The 5,524-nt window shown below is 43.7% G+C and overlaps 1 pseudogene; it reads right to left on the reverse strand.

Annotated features, from left to right (window-relative positions):
* Positions 1 to 2,870, reverse strand: part of LOC136319519 (ubiquitin-conjugating enzyme E2 E3 pseudogene) — a 58,280-nt pseudogene extending 55,410 nt beyond the window's left edge.
* Positions 2,871 to 5,524: the final 2,654 nt, after the last annotated feature.

Genomic DNA, 5,524 nt, shown 5'->3' on the forward strand with positions numbered 1-5,524 from the left:
AATTTTGTCATATTTATTTTGTTTAATTACCATAAAAGCACGCTTGGACTTTATATTTTTTCTTTAATATTTGATTTAATTATTATAACATATTTCTCAGAACTTTGTATATAGTGTGCCTACAATTATTTGTAGGATTTTAAATGTGCCCCAACTCCAAAAACGTTCAAGAACTACTGCTCTAGACAAAGGGATCACAAGCCCCTCCTTACCCACCCCAACCTCTATGTGATTTGGTCTATAAAATCAATCACAGAATTGTAGGGACTTTCTACATGATTTGGAATTGTGTCTCGTGTAGCTAGCCAGCTAATTAATAAACTCCTCAAAAAATTTATTTGGACTTGGTGTCTCTATGTAACCCGCAGATTTAAGTACACTGCTTTACAACATTTGGGGGCTCGTCCAGGATTCCAGTGTTCCGTGTTACCGGGTAGAGACACCTGGACCTACTGGCCTCTCTGGAACGTTGCCTGACCTCGCTGGATCTCTAGAAGTGGCGCCCCTGAGATGTTCCAGGGCTCCAGTTTTCCTGTGGATCTTGGACAACTTCTCGGCAAACACCCCTGGCCCCTAAAATTTGACGGTTGGGCAGAGAAATTGAGGAGTGTAAATTCTGACCACCAGAGGTAAAGCAAATCTTTCGCTTTACTGAATTCTAGCTTTCTGTCTGTTTTAAATTCTAGCTTTTCTGTTTGTGACTAGTCAATTTGAAACTACCTATTTCAGTGGAGGGTCGGATGTGATCAAACTCACACAATAGACTCTCTAAGCCGAGACATTGGTGGAGAGTTAGGTTCTGCCTCAAGGTTTTCTGGGACACATTTGTTTGTGCTCTCAGGAAAGACAATTAGTGGGGACATCTGTTTGTGCTCTTGGAAGACATTAGTGGGGACTGAGTAAGTCCTGCCTTGGACTTCCAGGACACATCTGTTTGTGCTCTCAGGAAAGACAATTAGTGGGGACTGAGTTACTCAGTCCTGCCTTGGACTTCCAGGGACACCTTTGTGCTGTCTGTTCATGTCGAGATCTCATTCTTTGCTTTTATTTTTTCTATCTGAAAACCCCTGAGTGATTGGTGTGTGAGTGGGGATCTCTGGTGCCTGCACCTGAGTTTCCAGTTTGTGGCTCCACAGTGAATAACTACGGAGTCCAAGTAGGCTCCAACCTGTGGTTCCGTGGTGATCCTCATATGGCTTAGGGTGGCATCAGATACTCTCTGATCCCAGCTGGGGATTTATATGGACCCACCAATGCTAAGAGGTGACGTGGCCAGGTGAGTACCTGAGAGGCTCCTGGTGGGGCACCCCCTTCACTTGTCTGTTGAACTGTGCCTAAAAGTCAAGTGTAAATGTAAATAATAAATTGTCTGTTTTGTAGATTCTCTTTGTCAGGAAAATCTATGCTGTAATTTCAATTGGAATTTTCTGGCTTAAAACTGCAGGCCAAAAGAGAAGGGAAATTTGTAAACTCCTGTAAAGCCAGTAGCCATGGCCACCATCACAGCCACCTGGCCAATGCAGGCTCGCATTTGATTTGGACAGAAAGTAATGAAACAATGGAGCCAATAACTGGTGGGCCATTAGCTTTAATCCTAGCTTGCAACCGGTGGGCAAGAAATACACACAGTGGGAAAACACTTCCCTTCCATTCAGGGCTCCCAAAGCCACTGACTTATCCGAGTTTCCTAGAATCGAAGGTTTCTAACCTCACCAGTCTCATTCACCTCTGTTTTCCATCTCCTTCTCTACACAAACTCTGCACAAACTGACTTCTTCTTCAACATTCCACCATCTTGACTGCTTCTCCTGGCCTCCTCCATGTGGCCTTTCTCTACTCTCTCCTCTAATGCTAATCTCAGGAACCGAGAGAGAGCAAGCTCCCTGTCTGCCCCACTTTATAGTGTAGATTAAAAACCTTTAATCAAATATACAAACAAGGAAGTCTCTGATACAAAGTCACTTATCAGAGGCATAATAGGATTCCTCATGAGAGTGCACCACCCTACATCAAAAAGGGTGGGAAAGGCTTCGTCTTAAAACCAAGCCCCAGGCTACAAGGATCCTGCCTGCCCACAGCCCGCCCCCAACACACATTAATATAATCAAACCCATCCCAAGCAATCACCTGAGCAACAGGCTTCCACGTGGGCAGTGCCATCTTTAACAAAGTGAGCATAATATATTTTATCTGCCCAACAATCCACCCCTAGGCTCACTGTATTGCCCACAATCTATACCACCAGCATCCTGTGCAAGGAAATTAGGCACATTACACAAATTACAACATGACAAATTATACAATTTTAACAATTACAAAGATGCATTTCACCAGTCTCTGAGCACTTTGCCAAAAGTGCAATATGTCCTCAGCCTTCTTTCTAGCTATGGGAAAAGCTTCCTGGGGCAGGGAAAGGGCCTCTAGCAAAGCCGCTCCCCACCCCCATCAGGGTATTTCACATTGTCCAAAATCCGTAAGTCCATCCATCAAAGGAGCCAGTGCCCACTCTGGTCATAGTCCAGAAATCAGTCCACACACAGGGGGCCTCAGCCACCCCCCTCATCCCTGCTATCCTGGCAGGTCTTACACTGTCCGAAGGAGGAGCACATGGCAATGGCAGTCAGCATTTTCATCTCTGCTCCAGAGAGCATGATGGCATTCACCCCTATGTCCCCAAATCACAGACCTACCAGAGGCATAGAAGGTAACCCTTGTTGCTCGTCTCTCACCTTCTGGAGACTGCAAATCACAACTCCTGCCTGATTCTTCTCATCCTCCAAAGAGGAACTGAAAACACCAGCTCCCGCTGCTGGGCTCGAGCCCCAGGCTGCCGCCACCTTCTGCTCCACAGGCCTTGCAACTCTGGCCATGGCCTCAGTCCTGGCCTCCTGCCAATGCTGGCTCTCCACAACATCCAGGGCAATCTGCAACTCACAAACCTGTGATTCCTCCTCCAGCAGCTGCTCCGTTTCCAGGTGAATCTCAAGAACCTGGTTGGCCTCCTCCAGTGCTTGCTTTAGCTCCAGGGTCAGCATCTCTTTCTCCCACGTTTGCTCCAGCTCCTTCCACTGCTCAGTTTGCAGGTCCCAGGCAGCCTCTTTCACAGAGCTCTCGGTTTCCTCACGCATGGCTGTAAAAGTCAGCCAGCCTACGGCCCCCAAAAGAACAGCCATGGGAAACCATAACACCAGCCAGTCCTCTACCCCACCACTCAAAGGTGGTGGTGGCTCCATACTGATCTGTATCGAATCCTGCCACAGACTACGCCAAATGTAAAGCCACAGTCACCATCACAGCCCCAAAAGGGAAGTGTTTTCCCACTGTGTGTATTTCTCACCCGCCGGATGCAAGCTAGGATTAAAGGTAATGGCCCACCAGTTCTTGGCTCCATTGTTTCATTACCATCTGTCCGAATCAAATACAAACCTGCACAGGCCAGGAGGCTGTGATGGTGACCATGGCTACTGGCCTTACATACACTGTGTAAATGTTTAGCTTTTTAGCATTTCTGAAGCAGTTAAAGTGGTGAGGTCCAGTCTGCTCATGAGCACGTAGACTGTGGAAGCAGTATTGTTCAACATTTGGTGACTAATATTACTATTGATTAGTTTAATGGTAGAATTCTCAACATAATAGGTGAAAGGAAGAAAATAAATGACTAATTGTGGTAGTAGAAAACATTTAAGTTTTGTGCCCTGATTAAAAGGGCTATAAAGGATGTGAACAGAAATCTGTTTCTCCTGAGCTTTTAGACATTACTTATTAGGGTGCATAAAGTTACAGCATAAATAAGGCATGTTTTCTTAGAATGTAAAATGGATTTATAATTAAGTAGAGTATAAGATTTATTTTATGAAGTATTGGTCAGTTGGTGCTTTTAACTAGATTTTTAGAATTTGAAGCATGGATGCAATAGAAAATAGTTTAAATCTTTTTTTCCCCAAGTGACCTATAGAATTAGAGAGCTCAGAATCCCCCTTCTTGGGGAAGCCTCGAGCCCTAATAGGACTGTTAGAATCTGTACTGTATATTTGCTGCCCCACTTAGGACAACCAAGACCACCTCAGGAAAGTGTTTCTGATTGCCTGGCCTAAGCAGGACCCTAATAAGTGAGGAAATTTTGGACACTTCCCACCAGTTTCTGTTAGCCAGGATTGGGGAAGATACTAAGAAAAAGAACAATAAATTTGTCTAAGGTGTCAGAAGTTATTCAGGATCCTCAGAAGACCCTGCAGCTTTCTTAGACTATGGAAAGCTTACAGAGTCTATGCACCTCTAGACCTAGAAGTACCAGAAGATACTAAGACAGTCAACTTAGCCTTTTCATAGTATTCAGCTCTAGAAATTATAAAGAAAATGTATTGTGTTTTTAAAGAGATAGAAACATCAGCTGCTAAAAACAAAGAAAAAACTAAGCATTTTTTAAAATTGCTCCTCCCTCACTCAAATAACTCTGTTTGGCCCTTAAGATGGCTGGTTAGCATCTTAACCCTAAGATGCTTCAGGATAAGATTCCTGAAGGCAGGAACAACCTAAGGCAGGCACAGTTGAAGAGGGCTCATCAGGAGAAGGCTTAAGAACTAACAAAGGTGAGGCTCAAACCCTCACCCCAACAATGCAGGAGCCTGCTCCCCTGAAATAGTGCCCATCATCCACTGTCCAGAGCACCAAAAGAGGGGGACTCCATAGAAACTCAAGAAAAACCAAGCAGCTGATGATACTACCAATAAGGTTGCCCTAAAACTGGGGGGGGGGGGGGGTTAGGATATTTTAGTAACTTTACTGGAACCCTTGTTACCAAAGGTTTTTTGCAACCAATTAGAAAGTGATTTTACCAGCAGGAAAGGGATGACTAAGAATAAGAAGTAATAATTAGAAAAGTCTGACTTAGAATCTAATAAAGAAGGCATAATGTCCAAGTGTTTAGTCTGCGTCTAAATAAATACTAAGCAAAGTAAAAAAATTATAAAGAGAAACAGGGAGAAAGGAACTTTTCCAGGTAAACATTTAGAAATAGATTTTACTAAAATAATTGACATCTTTCTAGGATAGGTAGAAGCTTTCCCTACTAGAAATGAGACCACAGTAACAGTTGTTAAGAAATTGCTATATGAAATTATTCTCTGATTTAGCTTGCCCATTAATATTGGGTCTAATGATGGGCCTGCATTTGTATTCAAGATCTCACAGGTAATAGGAATGGCACTCAATATTAATTGGAAATTACATTGTGCCTACAGGCTCAAAAGTTCAGGGCAGGTAGAATGCCTAAATTGGATCTTAAAGGAAACTTTAATCAAATTTGTTTTTGAAACTGGTGAACAGTGGCCCACCTTACTCCCCTTAGCCCTCCTTAGGGTAAGGTGCACCCCCTACAGGGAAGGATTCACTCCTTTTGAAATAATGTTTGGGAGACCCCCTCCCTTATTACCAAAACTCAGAGAAAAAAATAAAAGCTGAGTTAAGTAACCACTCCTTCCTTAAGTACGTACAGGGTCTACAGATTACTCAACAGGCTGTCCAA

The sequence above is a fragment of the Saccopteryx bilineata genome, chromosome 1 (assembly GCF_036850765.1).
Source record: "Saccopteryx bilineata isolate mSacBil1 chromosome 1, mSacBil1_pri_phased_curated, whole genome shotgun sequence".
NCBI lineage: Eukaryota > Metazoa > Chordata > Mammalia > Chiroptera > Emballonuridae > Saccopteryx > Saccopteryx bilineata.